Genomic DNA, 23263 nt, shown 5'->3' on the forward strand with positions numbered 1-23263 from the left:
AGATTGGTCCGTAGCACGGTTAACACCAGACGAGACTTAGAAGTGGTTGGAGGGAGCAGACACGAATAAAGTGTCGATTTTTCGGAAAAAGGGACAGAATTAGGAGGCTCTAGCGTTGGCGATGAGCCAGACAAGCAAGTTTCCGATATGCAATTCCGCTTTATTTCCGGATCGTTTGGTACGATCGCGCGCGCTTCTGTGAGGGCTAATGTAATGGAAATGGTGTAAGCCCCACCCTATGCATATTATTGTGCCACTTCCATGTTCCGTCGTTGCAATGCTAATAATTGTTATGGCCCAATAGAGTGCAATTCGGTGGTGCGGCTTTCGGCTTGCGGATCGCCCAATACGGCATTGAATAAATTGCAACTGTTTTCCATAGCTTGGACCGATTCGTTTCAACTAGGCTGATCGGTCTATGATCCAAAACGATATCGACTCGATTTTCGTTTGGATGCATCCTGCACCCCGTCGATCCTCGGCTATCTCTTACTCTCTCTTTCTTTCTCTCTCTCTCTCTCTCTCTCTCTCTCTCTCTTTCTATCATACTCAGTTCTCACACTTCTTCCATCAATCGAAATTGATTCGACTTTTGCACATTCGTGGGACCGATTGGAATTTCTCGCACGTGTTGCGTATGATCGAAGCTGTTCGATAAAACGTGTGGTTTCTGATTAAATTTCACGTTGCGATTTTGAGAATAATATCAGTTTTGTTTCCTAACAGTCTTTCTTCTTTTTTCTTTTATACATTTTTTCTCTCTTCCAATTTCCCATAAACACGCTTAAAAGCTCCGTCAATTTTCAACTTCATTCTCTTCGATGCTTCCACGAGGAGTAGATGGAACAAAAGAACTAAGGTGGGGATGGTGATAGCACGCGGTCGTACTCTCGATCGTAAAATAAATTTCAAGCTTCCACTTTCTTAATACCGAATACGAAGTCCACCGTTACCGCTCCCATGCAAAATGTTTTCTCGAGTTAAGTCCGCGGGAAAGCGCCGTTAGAATTTGAAACGCAAATGAGAAACTCTACGCGCGACTCGATAGCATCGAAAATCTTGAGAGCACGGAAGGGGTGCTGCTGCTGTTGCTGCTGGTGGCGATGGCGATGGTGATGGTGGTTGGTGGAAAATCACTTGCCGTTATGGCAACTTCGAACGGCTCTTGTATATGGCAGATGTTGCAGATTTTATTTTCTTGTGAGCGAGCGAGAAAACGCGGTTCTCTTGCTTCGTCGTATAATCGTGAGTTCTTGGTATGTACGTCGATGCTAGTTCTCTCTTTTCCTCTCTCTCTCTCTCTCTCTCTCTCTCTCTCTCTCTCTTTTGTGCTCCAGTCATGTAAACGAGGAGATTTCACGTTGTGTAACAAGCTACAAGTAAACTCGTGGGAGGAGAAGAAAGCGTATGCCACGGCGGTGTGCCCGGCCTAGTCGAGCTCGGCCATTGGTTTAACGAGCGCGTAAAAGTTAAAACAGTAAGTGCCTCATAAATGCGCTTTTCCACCGCTCCTTTGAACGATATCGTACTTTATAACAGTTTCTCTTCTTGCATTTTTAAAGAAGAAGAGAAAAAGAAGTCTTATTTTTCAGCGAATGTTAAAATCGATGATCATGGATGAAATATATAAAATCGAAATACTTTTAATTCATATTCCATACGAAATTATTTTATATAATATTATATATATATATATATATATATATATATATATAATACATATTTAATATTATTTATTAATCAATTTAATTTATTATCCGATTGAAAGTTTTCAAATACTTTTACATATTCGTATTATCAAAGAGCGATCAGACGATATCGTCATGAACAGCTCAAGGCTTACATGAAACTAACTACCGGAAGTATTTACATATCGATCATTTAAATAGGTTTGACACCTTTCTTTATCGTACCTCAATTTTAAAATAAAGAGTACAATTTTTACCTATGTATGCATACATAGTTTATTATCGTCATTAGAATCTTCGAACTTACTGTTGGAAAAATCCAAGCTATTTCTATATTCTCCTTTAGTTGTCGATGAATTATATACCCTGTGTCGCTTTCGTTTACAAAGGTTCAAACTTCTCTTTCAATGAAAATTGTTAATAACAATTTCGATCTCCTTGTCATGTTTAAATCAAGCTTCCTATGATTTTCACGGACTCGATCAAGCATTCCCTTTCATCCCGTTGTCCAGCAAATCTACAAGACATTTTTAACTCGTTAAATAAAACACTCGTATTAGATGACATTTAGAAAACACTTTTTAATTTAATCATTTTACGAACTATTTATTCTAACAAGCTTAAAGAACACTACGAATATGACATCTATATTTACTAGACTTATACTATATCCGTTCAATCATTGCGATATTATCAAACAAAATTAAATTGATTATAAAAGATTGACTTGATTGAGAATGTCTTAAAAGAAATATATCTTCATAAGAGTCATATCAAGAAGGAGATAAGGATTCGCAAATTTATAAATCTGACTGGACTTACCGAAGAGAAAAATATAATAAGAATGCCTTTTAAGAATTTATAGACAATAATGGGTAGATAGAGAAAAGGAAGATATCTGGCATTGTTCCATGACAATTTATTTATTTTTCCTCGGTCAAAGTTTCTCACAAGGAGGAGAAAGAGCCGGGAAGACGGCTAGACAAACAAGGGGAGAGAAAAACATTTTATTACACGATTAAGCCCAATGACGACAATATTTTAGGGTGCGATAAAAAAAAAAAGAAAAAAAGAAAAAAGAGTCAACGGAATACTGGAAAAAAAAGGGGGAAGAAAGAAGAGTTGGAAAAATCGATTTTAAGAAAGAACGGATTTTTGCGATGAATAAAACATTTGATTCTATATTTCTATAGGAAGTTTATAAAGAAAAAAGCAAAGAAAGGAATCAATCAATTTGAGTTATTCCATAAGAAAGTCTAAAACAATCGAATTCTAAAATATCAATCATTTATCTCGATGTTACTCGATATTTTCCAAGATCGAAGTAAACTTCGAAGTCGGAAAAAAATCGCCGATAGTCGAAATGATACGAGTGGGGGCTGTAAAGACTCCCACGTTCATAAAACATTTATGCGATCATAAAAGCAGTTCATAAAATTTATACGCGTAGATGTAGTCGCTAAGCTATCGTACGTGGATCCTAGAGACAACTCTGCCCAGCCGGTCCACGGTATTATCACTTTTACAACTAGAAATTCTATTGCTCCTTTGCTACGAACCAGCTACCAAGTTATTTCTCCCATTAAATTTCATACGAGCAGAAAGAAAGTAGGCAAAGATCAAGAAGAACGGAGGAATAAATTATGTTCTTATCGATATCATTAAAATAAAAATAAAAAAAAAAAAGAGAGAGAAACAAAAAAGAGAACAAAGGCAAGAGAAAAAGGAAAAACAAAAATAGCATTCCTACGAACGCATTTGGGAAGAAAATTTTTCAAACTTTCATTATCGTTTCCCGTTAAGCAAAAAAAAAAAGAAAAGAAAAGAAAAGAAAGAAATAGAAGAAAATAAAAAGAAGTAAAAAGGAATGAAAGACAGAAGGAGATTAAGATAAAAGACTATTAAAGGAATCTGTCGTAACGGTATCGAGATCATCATCATTTTATTCACAGACGATCAAGGCTCAATCGAAACGGATTGTCCCGGAGCACATCCTAATGGGCGTTTATGGTCGGAGGTATTCCAATAATATAAATCCTCTTGGTTATCGCGTCAAATTTATTGGAGGATATTATCGAACGTCGATTATCGCGATAACATCGCAACTGCACGCACATGACCCCTGACTTCCAGGGTCGGTGGTTCATTGGGAGAACGTAGAGTAACGCACTGGCCAAACCCCACGCGTACTCGCGGTAATACGATTATTTATTGCAAAAACATTATTTATTGTTTGACGATCCTTCGGGCGAACGATTCGTTATTGTTTTGTCGGCAAAATTTAACGGTCCACCTGGAAAATCCGGCCGGCCGATTCGATAACGCCGTTCGAATCGAACGAGTCGTTCGTTATCGCGGGAAATGTCACTTTGAACTTCGAAGCTTAACATTGGAGTTAAGGGAATTGCAAAGCGAAGAATCATGAGACTTATTTCGCGAATCAAACTTCGTATTAAAGTTGTACAAAACAAATGTAAATTATTATATATATTTTAAATATTTATATCGTTTAAATCGAAGTGAATAATTTAATGTGTTGCGAAATTATAACTAGTAAAAGATATATTAAATAATCTGATATCATCGGATTGGGATTGTGTTATTGAACGATGATTATTCCGAATGTATCTTAAAAGATGGAAGGATAAATAAGCATTTTCTCTTGCTTATCGGATAATTACGAGGATGGGATTCTTCTGGATAACCACGGATTGGTGCGCTAGGCCAATGATTCTCTCGTAGACGAGTGGAAAAACGAGAATAAAGGAGAAAGAGGAGAATGAGGAAGAAAGAAGAGGGCAAGAAGTGAATCGTTAGAAAAAGTCAGGTTGGATCAGGCTGAGGGTCCGTGCAGGACGACGAAGGCATTAGATTAGCGTGATCTCTAGTGATAACGTTCTCACCCTCTTCGCACTCTTTTCCCTCGTCTCCGTTAACTTCCCTCTTGTCTCGTCTCTTTCTTTTTCTTCAATCTCTTTCTCTCGTCGTCCTTTCGTCGTTGGGCTCAAGAAACGTCTGGTCGATTCTAAGAAAATAAAGAGAAAGAAAGAAAGAAAGAAAGAAAAGAACAGGCATCTTAGCACGTTGCTACCATGCAATTACTGACCTCCCTAACGAGGAGGGTTGTGGGTGCAACTTTTGAAAATCTCCTATTAGAAATAACAGTCCCATGGGTGTACGTGTTCCGAACATTCTGGCAAATTGGAATCCACGCTTTGAGTAGGAGAAAACGTATTTATACCCAAGAATACGAACGTTCTTGAAATGTTTCTGACCCTTGCGAATATATCTCCTTTTCTTTCCCGTTAATATCTATAAGTTATAAGTGGATATCGAAGGAGGAAAATGAGAGAAAGAAGAAGAAGAAAAAACTAATAAAAAAATCCTTATCAACGACGGTCGAATTATCGAATTATCGGATCGATAACAAGTATCTAGAAGATGAATTCCTTGTCTAATGTTCCTCAAATACTATAGAACGATCCAGCTCATAGACTCTCTCTCCACTCTCTCTCGTTGTACCGGCGATAGATAGTTACTACATCCTCTTGCCGTCTCCGGTACCAGCAAACTCATTTACCCCGAGTGGCGGCTCCTAACAATGCGAAGCGACGGACAAAACATCGACCGTGACACCATTAAAGCGGCCATTGTGGAAGGTTAATGCAACTCGTAATCACTTCAGTGCTGTTACGCACTTCTACTATCAGAGATCGGTGATAAAGTCTGTTTGCATTCCTCTAATTAACTGCGACAGTATTGTCAATTACAAACCATTCAACCGATTCGTGAAAACACGTCTTTGTCGTATACGTATATAGGAGATTCGTCCAATTTTATTACGAAAAAAGTAAAAAAAAAAAAAAAGAAGAAGAAGAAAAAGAAAAACTTTAAAAACGATTGTCTTCAAAATATTTCTTTCTCGTTCACGTTGCCACTCATTGCCAATTTATAATTATTTATATTTATAAAAATAATCGAATGAATTTTCATTCAATCCATTTTTCATTCGTTCCTCTTTAAGTATTATACAATCATTATTCCTCGTTATATCCTACATACGAAAGTATTGTGTTTCGAAATTATTGCGTATAATTTCTTATAATCATTAATTCGAACCTTTCGCGCGAAAAGGATGTCAAGATTAAGAGGCAAGAAATTTCAAAGCTTTAAAGTGTATTTACATGTGACATCAAAAAAAAATTTATAATTGGATCGTATAAAGATTTCACCGATCAAGAGAGAGAGAGAGAGAGAGAGAGAACCGTGCATTCTCGGAACTGAAAAAAAAGAAATGAATCGATACTGTCTCTTCGTAATTGTGTCGAATAAGAGAGATCAAGGAGAGAAAGAAATAATATGTCCGAGAAAACAATCGTAATTTTTGAAGCAAGTGATGCGATATCGGTCACACCTAACAAACGGATGGAAACTCATTGAACAGGAATAATAGAGATTATTAACATAAGAAAATGATAAAGAATTATAATGAGAAAAAGAAATATAAAGAAAGAGAGAGAGAGAGAGAGAGAGAGAAAACAAAAAAGAGATTTCATTCTGTATTCACTACGGCTTTGAACGAAAATAAATTGGATCATTAGTTCCGAGTTGAGTCGAGTCGAGTCGAGTCCGGGTCGAGTCGAATCGATATCATTAAATAAATACGGATAGAAACAAACAAACAAACCAGGTCCGGGAAATAGTGACGTATCATCCCACTCAGGTTTCTTCCTCCGTCCTTTTATTAATGATGATCTCCTTTTCCTCTTTCGTAAAAATACGAAGAAACGACCTCGACCTGCTTTCCCTTCTGCGTTTATTCTTAACACCATATCGATCTCTCTTTTCGTGCATTGACTTCAAGAGGGAGAGTAAGCGAAAAAGAGAGAAAGGTGGAGAGAGAGAGAGAGAGAGAATAAAGATACCGAGCCTTCATGTGATATATGATAGTCTCAAAAACAACGAGCTGCAATTTACGCGATGTTCTCTCGTCCTTTGACATTCATCGTGGTAGATAGGAGAGACACGTAGTCGACACGTAGCCCGTGTTTGCTTCGAGAGTCTCGGAAGAAGGAAGAAAGAAGGAAGGTAAGAATAAATAGGACAAGGAATTGTAGAAAGCGAGAAAAAGAGGTGGAGAAAAGGGGGAAAGAAAGAATAAAAGAAAGAGAGAGAGAGAGAGAGAGAGAGAGAGAGAGAGAGAAAGAGAGAGATAAAGAAACGACGCCCAACGGAGATCTTGGTAATGGTCGCCAACCGAGGGTCAATTTAGACTTCAAAGAGTTTCCAGAGCGCAAAGGATGTATAAAAGGGGAAGTAGTAGTCTGGTCTCGTACATCCAGAAGAGTTCCACCTCGACGAATTATTGGTTGTGTCTATATACGAACCATGCCAGCAAGCTCACTCTATTATTTCCCAATAAATTCTCGACACTTAAAGGAGCATGAAAGGGAGAGAGGGAAAGAAAGAGACAGAATTTTCTCTATTCTTCTCCTCATCCTTTTCACCCCTTTCACTCCTCCTCTTTATCCCCTCGATCCCAACTACCTTCCATCTTCGCGCCTGATGTGCACGCGCGAGAGCCTGGTCGAAGTTTAAAGTGGTTTTAAAGTGTCATCGCGCACACACTCTTTCTCTCTCTCTCTCTCTCTCTCTCTCCCCCCCCCTCTCTCTCTACACACATATATATATATATATATATATATATCTTTCTCTTACTCCCTTTTTCTGTGAGTGGACGACGCCATCGACTCGGCTCGTTTCGTCCCGTCGTATCGATAAACTATAACGAGACAAATAGATGTGGGAGTCTGCCGACATTCGTTCTAAAATTTCTTTTTCTTTCCTTTTTCTTCGTTGTCCTCGTCATCGTTTTCTACTTCTTCTTCTTCTTCTTCTTCTTCTTCTTCTTCTTTATTTTTTTCTTCTTTTTCTTCTTATTTTTTTTCTTCTTCTTCTTCTTCTTCTTCTTTCTCTTCCTCTTCTTCTTACTCTAGCTTCTACTACTCCTCGTTATCGTCTAACACGATCACTTTTATCTTCTATACGCCTCCATTACCTCCAACCCCTCGTCTTACCTTCCAACTATTCGTCCTTTTAACACGGAACCGAGATCGAAGGGAAAAGAGAAAGAGAATCAAAGTTTTTTGTAACTACATGTGCCTGAAACCATCCCATTTTCTTCACTAACCGGTACCATCGTCCCTTCCACTAACCCTCGTGAATAGATACTTGCTTTGGTTCGAGTCGATAGATATTAATGAATCTTCCATTTCCTATCTTTCCTATCTTTCCTATCTTTATCGAAGTTTCCCTCTCAATCGGTACGAAAGAATCGATTTGTATCGAACTTCGAACTCGTTTCCTTCTCATTTACTTGATTCTGATTCAGTCATTCTTCGCTTATCTCTTCTCTTTTTCATTTTCTTCTTTTTCTTTTTCTTCTTTTCTTCTTATTTCAAATTACTGACAAAGAGAAAAAAGGGACTTTACTTTTCTTTCTATTTTTTCTATTTTTTTTTTTTTTTTTTTTTTTTTTTTTTAGATAAAAATAATCATGAGACGAGCTTAAAGTGCGTTTAATGCACGTATGTACATACGTACAAATTCTTTCGGGCATTTAACACATGCAACTTATTTTCTCATGTAAATGATACGAATAGCTTATAATTCAGAATATCGCGAATAAGTTAATCTATTAGCGAAGAGATCAGAATAAACTTTGACAGTTTTGTAAGCCAACGTTCTGAATTCGTGTTAACGTCAGTCCGACGTTCTTAACTTTGTTATGGAAAGCGTATGCGTTTAGGCACGTTCCATCCCATCGACGTACATCGACCAATTAAAACAATTAACACAATTCCAATGGCTTTATTAAAAATGTTCATAGTTAAAGAATTGCAAAAAATTTATTATATAACAATCATTTATCCTGTCTCTCTCGTTTTCGTCTCTCTAAATATTTTTTGGATATTTTTCAATTGAAAAGTGAAACTGCAAAATGAAAGAGTATTAAATAAAATTAGCAGTTTATTTAAATAATTAGCTAGTCTATTTTTCTCTTTCCTCCTCTCTCTCTCTCTCTCTCTCTCTCTCTCTCTCTCTCTCTCTCTATCATCATCTTTATCATCCGTTTTACTTTTCATTTATTTTTAATATTCTCTTCACGTCTATTTCTATTTTTATTTTTTTCTTCAAAACATTTTTTCTTCCAAAATTGTCTATCGTTTATTATATATGTATTATAGAATTATATATATATATATATATCGTTTTTTTCTTAATTTTAAAAATTTATTATATTAAAGACTGTCAAGACTGTTTCTTTCTTTTTTTTCGCATTGTTTCCTATTATACATCCTCTTCTTTTTTTACTTTTTCTAAACTAAAAAAATAGAAAGTCCTATTGTCTCGCTTGATCGTTCGGCCGATTTAAATCCGATGGATTTTTACTCGTGTTATTTGAATTCCATTGTCTACGAAAAGTTCATTGATAGTATTGAAACTCTGTGTGAAAGAATGAAACAAATTTTTCATCAAATTCGAATAACATTTGAGTAAATGGACAGTGTAAACATAATAATTTATGTTAATCATTTAATTATTTTTATTTTCACGCTTATTCCTTCAATATTAGCTTATTCTTTCTGTATTCTATATTCTTTCTTGTCTATATTAGCTTCTCCTTCCTATGCTATATTACATTATACTATTCATCTAATATTTATATTTTATAATTTGTATTAATATCTAATTCAATTCTTACTTTATTATATTTAATACTAAATATTCTCTCTCTCTCTTTCTCCCCCTCTCTCTCTCTCTCTCTCTTATTATAGTTTTTATTTTATACATACTCATGTCTATTACTACCTTTGTGTATTTATCATTTATCCTATTCTTATTCGTATTGTATATTTACTTATCCTACTGTATCTAATTGTAAGTAACTATGTACACTGATATTTTGTTTTTCTGACTAATTCTTTCTCATGAACATCCTTTTATTGATACTTCGTTATAATCTCTCTACTTTATATATATATATATATATATATATATATATATATATATATATATATATATATTGTTATTGGAAATTGCTAATTAGTATTTTCTCTACTTTTTTTAACACAGTTATAGGCATTAAATAAATGTATTTCTCTCTCTCTCTCTCTCTCTCTATCTCTTTTTCTCTTTCTCTCTAATACGCAAATATCTGTCCGTATAATATTTTTCATATTTGAATGAAAATTCAAATTTCCATGCGATCTCGCATATAAATTTGAAGGTATTTGATTGAATCGCGCTTAATTATCTTTACAAATTTAAAATTAAAAATTTTTACTTCATTATTACATTCTTTTCACATTTTATTATTTTTTTTTTTTTGTAATTTTTATTATCCATTATATCTTCTCCCATATATTGCCTTTACATGCATTATATATCTATACGAAAAAAATCATCATTTAATGAGAGAAAAAAGATTTAGGGATAGAATGAAGGGAAAATACTTTTGCAGAGAGAGAGAGAGAAAGAGAGAGAGAGAGAGAGAGAGAGAGAGAGAGAGAAAGAGAGGCAGAGAGAGAGAGAGAGAGAGAGAGAAAGAAAGAGAGACAGAACATTACTGGTGTAGTACTGGACCAACAGATGGCGGATGGTGTACGTGATTCGTTTATGGTGAAAATAATAAAAAAAATAATTTGAAACTTGATTCTAATTATAACATTACACAAAAAATCAACGCTTTATTTAACATACTGTTTTAAACGAGTTACTCGCTCGGAAATTACGATCGAAAATTTAGAATACGAGAACGACATCTCCAATTTTTTCAAATTTTTTCCAAGCTGTTTTTCAAATTCAATTTATCTTTATTTTCATAACAAGGGATCGCGCAACGAAAAATGATTGAAATATATTGACGAATTTTTGATAATTTCGAAACGGGTTCTATGATAATACAGAGGGCAAATATTTTATTATAGTATGTGAATTTTGGTACGAGAAAGGTGACGAGTAGACATTTTTTCGAGAGCACGCGTGGCACGTGGAGTAAATTCATATATATATATATATACACGTATGGTTACGACATTTTTTTTATGTTCTCCCTCATCCTTTTCCTCTCTCTCTCTCTCTCTCTTTCTCGTACGCTCTCACATATACTTTTTTTCTCCTTTTTTATATTATTTTTTTAGTTAAACCCACTGTCACCAGTCTTTTCACCCATTTTCCGTGACCCACGCCTTTCATAAAAATTGAACAAGAAATACCATCGTTCGAACGTGTTGAGTTCGAAACAACGAAATAGATTGTGTTCAGCAATCGATTTTTCCACGAATGTTTTCAAAGTTGGCTCAGCTATTACGTGGAAAAAAATATTAATTAACGAGGATGAGTGCATAGAATTTTCAAACTCTTTCTCCTTTCTTCCGCATTATCCGACAGTCATAGTTCAATTCGTAAATAATTCGATTAAATTTATCGATTTCATGTGCAAATGTAAAAAGGTCGTCGCATCGTTCTGTTATATATAAAACCATTTATACAAACTTAGATATCAATAGAACTGTAAAAGTCCAACACGAAAGGCCTGTTGCTTTTCTGATTCACTATAATAAAAAAAAAAACTTAAACTTTTCTTTTCTCTTTAATATTTCCTTACTATATCATACATATCGTCAGGAAATGTACTTACATTAAATATTTTTTACATTTAAAAGAAATAAAGTTACTTTTTCGTTTAACGATAATCCTTCATCATTATACCAACACGCGATACTCAAATTCTCTTGCACAATCTTAATAAATTGAATCGAATCATGTAATACTTTTTGTTCGATTAAAATTGATTACTAGATCTTAATAAAGGTAAGAAAAGAATATTAGAAATTGATGAGAAAGGCCGACAAATGCATCCTTCTTGCAAGAATTTTACGAATTTAAATGAACTCCCTATATTTCTCTCTGATACATACACATGCACAAGATCTTATTGATTCCCTTTATCGTTCTTCTACATTTGGTTTGTTCTCGTCTTTCATTCCACTATACCGACTCCCTTTTCTCTGATAAAGATTTCCTTTATTATCCGTCTTTGTCTCTCTCTCTCTCTCTTTCTTTTCTGCCTCCCCCTTACTAACCTCATTTCCCTCGTCTTCTATGCAATCTGTAGGCTCGTTAACTCTCTCTCTCTCTCTCTCTCTCTCTCTCTCTCTCTCTCTGTCTCTCTCTCTTTCTGTCTCTCTTTCTCCACGTTTGTAGCTCCGGCTTGCCTAATATATTGCTCCTTGTAATTGCCCTGCGATAAATTAATACGATTTCGCACGCATGTGTCGCACGATATATAGGGCCATTGTTTCAGTGCCGTGAGTAGCCTCAAGGAACGAAAGGCTATGCGGTGTGACGCTTTTACGCGAGATTGAGATTCCTTAAGCATTAAGAGTTGGTACTCTTTTGTTTTAACATTCCTTTTTTTTTTTTTCTTCTTATTACCTTGCCCTTTTTTGACCACGTCAATGATAAAGTAGAGAAGAGAAACACCTATCCTGAACGCTCTCACAATATGCATCTTCGAGATGTAGCGGTAAGAACAAAGGAACCTTTTAACGTATCTTTAAATCAACTTATGAATCGCTAGAAGCGTTAGGCTCGTTGAAAGAGCAAAAAGACGATCAAACTCCAACAACCGACTCGAATTTATCAGGATCGTATAAATCGTCGAAGAGAATGGATATCAAAGAGATAGTTATAATAATGAAGTTGTTTTCAGAGGAAAAAAAAAGAAATAAAAAAAGAAAAAGAAGAAACTTCAGACGCATTCTTTATAATAAGAATACAAAAGGAGAATATTCAAGTGTAAAAGGAATATTTAAAGAATTTTTGATAAATATTGGAAAGTATGAAAATAAATTCTTCAACTTTCTAAGAATCTCAATAATATCAATATGACGATTATTTAAGTATATTAAATTCATTAATAATAGATAAGTATATGGGAATCAATCGTGTCTACGTTGTAAGGATGTAAAATTACAATGTCTAGTCTCAGTGGCGGATTTATGCATGGGAATAGGTGCATGGAGAAGGTTACCTCGGACCTCTCAAAGACTATATTCACTAGTGTCTGGCCTTCAAGAGACTTGGTGTAGTACGAATTCGTGCATTTGATTCAATATATATTTCATTGGTCACCACGACTAGGGAATTTCCTAGAAGTCATTCGTGTTTCCCTGGTCGTCGTAACCAAGTGCACATGCACTCATACGTTTCAGTGTTTATCGACGACTACTCGCGATAGTACTCAATGTACCTAAAGTTTTATTCTTATTAAAAACGTTGAATACTAAGTTGAAAATGAATAACTTTTATCAGGCTCTGTGATATAAAAATGACGGTGTATTCGAATTTTATTGAATAATATACATAAAATTAAATAATAGTTTTAAATCGTTAAAAATTCACTATTCTTAACAATTCATACTTACATCAATGCCGAGTGTCATTTAATCAAAGGAAGTAGAAAAAATATGCAAAAAATGTTCTAGTCAAAAAACAGCACGAACGCGTCATTGGCACTTTTCGACATGGAATGAAACAGACATCTCGGTTTTGTCTACTTGGCATTTTTGGACATGAAACGAAAGAAGCGCGACCGACTCGCTTGGCACTTTTCGTTCGAAAATTTTCAATAACTCGTACCGTTCAAATTCTTTAGAAATTTAAAGTTACATTTTATTAGTATCGAAATGAGAAATTATTTATTTAAACGGATCTATAATAATATACAAATAATTCTTATAAACAAATGCGTGTATGTATGTGTGTGAGTGATAAATATCATACGTGCATTATTTTAAAAATGATACGTGCGAATGATATACTTAGAAAAGAGATCATTTAGAGAAAATAGTTTAAAGATATTTGTTCATAAATAATTTAATCGTTTGAGTCCCACTCATCCCTATCATACTGTTCACATATTCATGTTGAACAATGTCAGAACATTGGGCCAGGTTGCGCAATTAACGATGCGCTTGGATCTACCGATGTGCATTGATAGAAGCGCGCTCATTGTGTCGCTTAGCATTTTTCAACAAAAATTGAAATAAGAGCTATCACGTTATTTAACATTTTTTGACAAAATTTTGTCAACGATATGACCCCTGGATAGTCAATGATTAATAATAAGACAATCCTTTCTATAAATACGAAATTTTTATGAAAAGAAGATAATCGTTTATCCTACGTTATTTCTCTTGGATTCGAACAGATTGATCCATCTCTGTAGAACATTCGAAAGTAGATTCATTATACTTTCACTTTCAATTGCGCCAATTTTTTTTTTTTACCGATTCATTGAGAAGATAAATTTAATTAGTCACGATAATTAAAATAATTTAACATTTCTCATAAATGTTTTTGCAAATTAATTTGATCTCTTTGAGATTCGATCTTAATGATGATATTTTTTGTTGCATTGCCTGCTCCAATTTCCTTTGATTGCAATGCTCGTTATCGACTTAACGAAGCATGCATAATAATCGATCAATCGGCATATCATCTTTCTCTGTTGTTATGTTATTATATATGTAGTTAGAATTTTATTGGTATAGTCGTATGAGAAAATAAGTTCTAACTGGGTCAGGATTCGAAAACCGGGAATCTTGTAATTATACTTAATAGACGATACTATAATTAACTAAGCTATTCATAATATCATAGATTTCATTCTTTCTTGAGCTCTTAAAATAATCTAATTACTATGCTAGTATTTTGTTTACAAACTATTGTAATAAAGTATTTTGATGAGCGATAGAAATAAATATCTACACGTTGTCCATTTTGAAATAGGTATATAGTTCAAAAAATTCTTAGAAATATTCTCCTTTTCACGATATTACGTAGATGACAAAACAAATGTCTAAATGAAAAAAAATATATCGAACTGTTAGTATTATTGGTATGAATTATTTCTTATGCTTTCACAGGTTAAATAAAAAATAAAAAGAGTGTTAATTTCAATTTTTGCAAAAGAATTTCAATAGCGCATTCCTATCGCATTTTTTATTGGTTCAACATGGCCGAACATGGGCATTGACGAAGATCGATAGATAATGGTGGCAGTTATCAATCAACAGGCAATTAATTCTAATTACATTAGTTTTATATCGAAAGCATATCGATGCATATGTAAAATAAAAAACAGATAAATAATCGATGCGATTGCATGTATTAAAGACTTTACAAAATCACAGAAATAAAACAGTACAGTTATGTATAAGACCTGGCAGTTTCAATTTGAAGTGAAACATTTTGTCCAATTTATTTGATTTATTTTCGAATCTGACTATTTATGTTGTATATTATTACTGTGTATTTAAATGTGTCGGGTGCAATTATATAACATAATGATTTTTCAACATAAATATATACACATGCGTATACAATTTATCATTAATTATATTATTTATTGATATAATTTATTGATATAAATGTGCCTTTTATTTTAATAACTATCATTGATATTCAAAACGTTATAAATAATCGTTTCGCTCAATTAATGACTACAAAAACTAAGCGATTGTTTGTTTGGCAAATTTTTCCACAGAATCTTTAGGAAATAGATTAAAAAAAAAAAAAAAGAAAAAAAAAGAAAGAAAAAGAAAATAAAGGAAAAAAGAAGCTGTAAAAAAATAGAGAAAAAATTATATCTCAGATTGTTAGAAAGTATATTATAGGGTGTACTTTGAAGTCATAACAATGTCAATTTCATTAAATATAGGGGAGTGAAAAAAAACACAGGAAAGAGCTGCACGTGCATGAATGCCGTGTAGTGGTTGCCTCTAAACATATAGTTTAATACTAGAGAATTAAAAGAGAGAAAAAAAGAGAGAGACAGAGCCAGAGACAAAGACAGAGAGAGAGAGAGAGAGAGAGAGAGAGAGAGAGAGAGAGAGAGAGAGAGAGAGAGAGAGAGAGAGAGAGAGAGAGAGAGAGGGTAAAGCTCTACTCAGGGGGTGGAGAATAAAAATTATCGGGTAGATAATTTCATGTGACCAACGGGTTAGCATTAATTATCGTGCAGTATAACGCTGAGCTTCGTTGCTCGGTAAATTGAGGACATAAATTAAAAATAACAGTTTAGTTATAGCTACCATATGTGACACGCTCACGTGGCATAACGTATGGCCGGCATGTCTATTATCAGTATTACACACGTATTTGTGCGGCGTACAAGACCATTAGCATAAATTTTCGCACTGTAAATTAGCGAACATTTGTTGCTCGCCGCAACAATTTACGATACGTAATCATCTTTACATTTTTCTTGCGAGTCACTTCGATGAGTTTTTACCGTAATGATATTTCAATGTCATCGATATTAATATGATAAATCGTAACGTATTATCATTCTTGCAGATTTTTAATTATCGACTTTTACACAGGGCCCGATCTATTTTTTTTTGTACCAAGAGAAATAACTCGTAAGACGTATATACGTTATAATTTTTCTTTGTTATATGGACATTAACGTTGGCAGTTCGATTTAAATCCCACCCCAAAGAAATATCTGAGAATTTCTGATTTGCTAGCGTTAGAAAGTGGCCTCTAAAAACATCCGCGGAGCCAAATATCGTCAGAAACGATTTCGCGGACTGGAGAGTGCATTATACGTTCGTGGTGGTACGATAAAAGTAACGGATACGGTAATTTAGTTCGTTAATGAACTTCCAGTTGGCAAGCCGTCGGCCTTGCTTGCGAGAACCTCGAGCCAACCAGGAAGATACATCGTCTCTGAAAATTGGAATACCACGTTACTCGTATCATTGTGTGTAGATGTAGATTTTATATTAGACAAGGAAGGAGAAATGCGGAGAATAAAATTGTGACAAACACTCGTAGAGTAAGTGCATTTTGTAAACATTATTTTACCGGTATCGTAGTAACGCGTAGGACGCGCGGGCGCGCGCGCTCGACTTGCATTATCACCGTTGTTGCATATTCGAGTTAATAGTTTTTCTTTTTTTTTTTTTCTTTTTTTATACATTTAAGTTGATACTTTTAATAAATTTAAAATTACGCTTAAAGAATGATCTTTCATGCAACGAACATTTTATTCTTAATAATTAGTTCGTATCGAATAAATTAAGTAATCGGATGGTAACACCTGCGCTCTCATCTCCTACGAATTTCCTATCTACTTAATTAACATTGCAAATATTCCCGACGCAGATTATAATCCCGTTTCTAATTATAATTCTATCGCGAGTAGGTGACAATTAAATATATTTCCTTTTTGTAAGCAAGCACCGTCTTTTAACCTCTTCGCGTATACCGCGGACACGGTAATCCATTAACCATTTGGATTTACATACGTGCAAAGTGCTTTCAACATTTTATCAACCGCCAGAGGCTAAGCGAGAACGCGTACAATTTCATGCACGCAAAAGAGTGTATCGCATCTGTAATTGTGTTTCTATCTGTATACTCGAGAATGGTCAGAGTTTAATGTAAACCATACGTTCGATCGGTTAGGCTAATAAATACCGATAATGGTGCGGTATTATAGCAATAAACGGGAAATATAAATACGAATTTAGCGCGATATCGAAGGTAACTCGTTTCGGGACGCTCGTGAAAAGTATGAGAGAGTTGGAAAAGGAATGGTGGATGATCGGAGTGAGATAGTATCCACAGCCGGTTGAAGAGAATGTGTGCGTGCTCTGCAAAACTGGGCTTATTATAAATTGATCTAATCTATATGCATTAAAATTGTGTTTCGATACGCACCGCTGACCCACGTGACCCTGCTACGATATCGCATTTTGATAATGCGCGCGGATATTCAAATTAGGCTGAGTTTATCTGATTTACCGGAGTGTCGCCACGGGATCGAGCCGATACGGGAATTCCGAGCCTCATCTAACTCGCCATTCTATATATTCTTGTATCTTTTTTTTTTTGCTCTTTTTTGTTTTTGGTTTTGTTTGTTTTTTTTTTTTTTTTTTTTTTCATGTACCGACGCATCGTTATTTTTCTTTTAATTTCATTTTTTTTTCCTTCTCTTTTTTTTTTCTCTTTCTTTTCTTTTCAATATTTTCTCATAAATAGGAGCGAGCAATATCACGTAATATACGTTAATCAAACGAAAACTCATTAAAATTATTAACCATGACTATAGAAATTAAATAATGATTTTATTAGTACATTTTTGTGACAGTCACGAATAAAGAGAGTTTCACGATTGAGAAAACTATGATCTCTAGTATGATTTTGATGAAAAAAATATTCGTAATATTTGCCAGTCGTAATGGAAATACGATGGGTTTTAACGAGAGAAAAACGAAAGAGTGATACAAAGAGCTTATTCGACTTTAATTATTCGTAGCGTGGTAATACAATAACGACTTGAGCTTAATAAAATCAACAACAATTGGCTCCATAGTATTTAGTCTGTCGCTCTCTCACTCTTTCTCTATCTCTCCCAAGCCCTTCTTCGTTACGATTCATCCCATGGGTATTCTATACTGTTTGTGTGACATACGATTTCGTACCTGGCACCGATGCATCTAATTTTATCATGCACCAAGGACCAACTAACGATCACGATATTCTAAAATATAATAAAAACAAACGTAATTATCAACGTCCGAACATAATTGTATTTATTAAAAATATTAATGTTAAATAATAATAAAGTGATATTCACGAATCACATTATTTGATATAATATGCGAGGAAAAAAAAAGAGAATATAGAATATAGAACCATGAGGGGAAAGATGTAAGAGATATCATGGATTAATTTGAATTAGAATAAAAATTCAATTTATCTGTGAGAAGAAGCATTGCGAAATTGAGTGACCAGCAAAATATCGTACAATTTTCATATTGTAGAACGTTGTTGGATAACGTCTGGAAGACGGAAAGTGAAGAGGGCGAGGAGAGGGTCGGAGCGGGGCGAGGCGGGGGCGGGGGCGGGGGCGGGGTAGGGGGAGGGGGAGGGGGTTGGGAGCGAGGAAAGAAAGGACAGAAAAAAATTGCGAGGCAACGAGCTCGATCCAGAAGGGCAAAAGTTAAAGAGAGTTACGAGCCGGTGAAAAGTTCCGGGCATCGGGTCTACGGATAAAGCGATTCATGCGACGTACCGTCGCGGAATTCGCGATTTTTCGAGCGTGTGGCAGTACGCTCGTGCAAAAGCGTTCACCGTATGGTGCCTACTCTTACCATAGCGATCTCAAACCACCTTACTTTCAACCCCTTCAATCCCCTAACCTCCTTCTCCCTTTTGGATATCACGTTACGATAAGTACGTAAACGCGTACTGCGAGTTAAGCCCGAGCTCCGAAATGTAAAGTATTTATTTCTATAATATTACGAGTATAAATATCATGGAAAATAAAGTTTGTCTGGTAGGAATTCAATTCAAAAATAATGAAAATATATTACGTTGCATGTATTTCATGTGTTTATAATGAATTGATCAAATTCATGAAATTATTTTATTTATTTTCAAATTATGATCCAACGAAAGTTATAAATTCTTTGGAATTAAATTAAAAAGAATATTTAAAGAATTCGTTTACTTAGATCGATATTATTCCCTACGAAAAATCGTCTCATATAACGTTTTATCGAAATTCAAACTCTTCGATATAACCGAAGGCGTAGAGCTACGAAACGATTTAAAGATTTCTTTCGAATTCTCATAGAACGGATTGCATCTTTGCTCGTTGTGTTTCCACTACGCGTTTTCACTGCGCAAACGTGTCTTACATACAAACATGCGAGTGGAAACGTGGAAAAAGAGAGAAAAGTACGGAGAGGTGGGGGGGGGGGGGGGAAATGTGGGAGAGAATGGGTGAGCTTTTGGAGGAGAGGGTGCTGCACAGAGAAAGTAGCGCCGACAAGCGAGCAGCACAGGGGATTATCCGGCGAGCCGTGGCCAGAAGATAGGACCATAAATTATGACGGGGAATTTGTTCGCTTTATAATTCCCTGGAAGAGGGGAGTCCAGAGGGGAAAAGGGACAGGAGTAGGAGGGGGGGGGGAAGAAAAAAGAAGGACACAAGAAATACCGTTTTCGTCGTTCGTTACTTTACGACGATTCAGTTTCTATTCTCGCATTTTAATTTACTCATTCTTCCCTTCTTTATAGTGTTAAAAAAACGTAATTCATTTTACGATATTAATTCGCATTAATTATTTGTTTCTTTTTCTCTTTTTGTTTGTTTGTTTTTTTTCCTTTTTTTTTTTTTTTTTTTTTTTTTTAATCGTGAAATATCGAAATTCATATATGTTAAAAGAATGGTTAACGTGTTCAAGGTTCCTTTTTTTTCTCTTTCTTTTTATATATCTATATAATGGATAGAATTGAAGGACGAAATTTATTTAATTAAATATATTCGTAACATTAATTTTATAATATTCAATATATATTTATTCATGACATAAGTCATGAATTTTTGAATGAATTGAATGTTTTTTTTCATCCTCTACTACTACATATATATATATATATATAAATCATCGATTCTCTGATATTATACATTTCTATAGTAATTTAATAAGAATCATTCGACGCGAAAGTTTTGGATGTTGGCCTGAACGATCGAATGTTTTCTTCAGAATTGAAGTGTCGGAGGAACGAGTGGTAAAAGGAAAATGGCTGATGTACGTGGATGGCGTAGACATTACGTGGAAACGTATGAATCACCGAGGATTATCGCGTTCAAAATTCGTTTACGCCACCTTTTCCAAGGTTGGCTGGTTGGTTGGTTGGCTAGCCAGCGCGTCAGGTAATTTTCTAAAGAGATTCAATTGCCTTTATATTCCGAGGAAAATGAAATATGAGTCTGCGCTACGTGAAATAAGAGCCGATTGAATTGAAAGAGTATCTTACGGGTACTTGATATCTACGCAGGAGCTTCTATTCGAGATATCTTAACTCTTAATAGAGGAAAAAAGCTCATGGAATCGTTGATAAATCTGATGGGAAACTTACAATCTACTAATTTGTCATATCTCAGGTATCAAAAATTTATCAAAATCAATTTACTCTTAAAGATGCGACAGTTAAAAACCTGCTTATTTTGTTCTCATGCTTTTTTACACAATATTTATCGTGAATTATTCTTAAATCGATAATATATTGATTTGTAACAACTTATTTCTGATTATTTACATTTATAGATATGTGTGCGGATATGATAAACGATAATTTTTGATATGATGAGTGAATATCGATTGCGGAACGAAAGAGTTGAGAGGAAAATGATAGGAAATTGAACTTATCGAGACTTGATAAAATATCGATAACATGTCCCAGGAGTTCAATACGAGATAACTTTAAAATATAAAACAAATAATAATATATTAAGGATATTACTTACGGTATTAGGTTTTACAAGCAGACACATTAATTCAACATAATTATCCGGAAAAGTTTTACTACTATGATTCATTTGAGATCATTAATGGTTAATAATCTTAAGACTTTCTGAAAGTAATTTCGAATTAGACTTTAGTTTAATCTCAAAATAATCATGACGATTGAAACTTCCTCGAATTAAAATTTTTACCAAAAGATGTTCGTATGCGTTGGTTATTTGAAGTGAATTAATCAATGAATTCTATGTTGAGATGTTCATTGACTTTCAATAGTCGAGATGGAATTGTTTAGTTAGCAAAACATCAATCCTTGTTTCGATGCATCACCCCATTGTGCAGTGTTGACGTTGATGAGAACATTTTTTAATAGTAACTCTCATGCGTGCCTTATCTATAACCGACTGAATTTTTTTTCTACAGTGTAGTTTAATTTTAACTTGAGTTTCCTTTGATTATTTTGTCTCCCAATCAAATCATGAAAATAGAACACGCATGTACGCCTCTCTTCGATATCATCGATTTACAATGATCAGTGATTCATAATTATCGATAATGTTAATCTTAACGTCAAATAATTATACGCGTTTGATCAAATTTAGAATCTAACTACAATCAACTCGCGTTTGTCCAGCTTGGCGGGGATTATTAATTAAATTAGTTAATCAATTACAATTTATCTCCCTCTGGTTAGGAAAATAACATGTGTATATATATATATATATATACATATATATATATATATATATGTTTATACAAGTTTAGCATTACAAATTTCAAATTAAGCGTAACAACGATTGATGTTATAAAGAATATTGAATAATAAAAATATATATATATATATATATATATATATATATATATATATATATATATGAGACTTAGGCTCATGGGATAAAGCGAACGATTGTTTTGTTTTTTCTTGGCTTTTATTTTCTGAATCCGCGTACCTACAATTTTTCTCGTTTGGAAACGATTTGGATTTTAAAATAACTGCTGAAAGAAGGATAAAAGCAACGTCAAGAGGATCACTTTGAAGGGAAATCGATATAACATCTCGATGAAAGTTTGATAACAACAAAAGACTTTAAGAAAGAAATACTTCGGCATGGATGGGTATCCATACCATGTATCGTATTGAAAAAGTATCGTATTCATCGCGTTATGAAAACTCGCGCATCATTCATAATACAGAACAATATTTCGACGGCCCTTCAACTTTACTTCCGGGTATCTTCTATTGTACGAAGTACGCATCGTTAGACGTCATCGATGTTTTATCTTTGTTATTAATTTTTAATTAAGCAACGCCCTTAATGAAGTTTCGAGCGAATGAGCGTGAACGTATAGAGAAATAGAAAAAAGAAAGAGAAAAAAAAAGAGTGTGTGCGTGTGTGTGTGTGTGTATAAGAGCGAGAAAAAGAGAGAAAGAGAAGGAGAGAGAGAGAGAGAGAGAGAGAGAGAGAGAGAGAGAAAGAGAGAGAATAAAAATGAAGAACAAAAAGAAAGTCGGCGTAACGACAGGACATGTTAATTACCGGGACGCTTTTCATTAATCCCTGCGAAAGCTCCGTTCTTATCAACCTCCCACCGTTAGCACGAAACAACAATGTTTCCTTGTGACTTCATTCGTTTATTTCGTTCTGATAGAAGTCTAAATAAATAATTAAGGATCTCGTAATAGTTAATAGCCGCATCAAATAATTATGCATTTCCTCTTGTACTAAGACTCGAACTAATTAATTCTCATATATTTATATATACATATATATATATATATATATATATATATATATATATATATATATAGGAAAATATACGTTGTCAACTTGTCACTCGATCAGATAAATTCTACCTAGCTTACTCGATTATCTAATCGTTTGATCGATCTCAAGGGAGGAAGAAAGGAGATATTGCATAAAGGGGAAGAATAATACGAGCATGGAAAAGAATCAAGAAGAAAAGTGTAAGGTTATATGGGATATACATAGAGTTACATGTACTCGTACATATATATATATATATATATATATATATATATATATATATATACTCGTAAAAATATAGAAGGAAATAAGATAGTAACGAATAATCTCACTGCATTCCCCTCATACATATTTATTTCTTGACGTGTGTATACACGATGAATTCACTGACGATCCATATGCATGACAACTATGA

General features: G+C 34.3%; 1 long non-coding RNA gene across 1 annotated transcript in view; it reads right to left on the reverse strand.

Annotated features, from left to right (window-relative positions):
• Positions 1 to 1837: 1837 nt before the first annotated feature.
• The window catches only part of LOC124947830, a 29409-nt gene continuing 7983 nt past the window's right edge, over positions 1838 to 23263 (reverse strand). Inside the window, exons 2-3 of the long non-coding RNA XR_007100515.1 lie at positions 4592 to 4713; positions 1838 to 2205 (exon numbers count right to left, since the gene is read on the reverse strand). This is a non-coding gene — a long non-coding RNA (uncharacterized LOC124947830). The remainder of the gene's footprint in view (positions 2206 to 4591; positions 4714 to 23263) is intronic.

The sequence above is a fragment of the Vespa velutina genome, chromosome 3 (genome assembly GCF_912470025.1).
Source record: "Vespa velutina chromosome 3, iVesVel2.1, whole genome shotgun sequence".
NCBI lineage: Eukaryota > Metazoa > Arthropoda > Insecta > Hymenoptera > Vespidae > Vespa > Vespa velutina.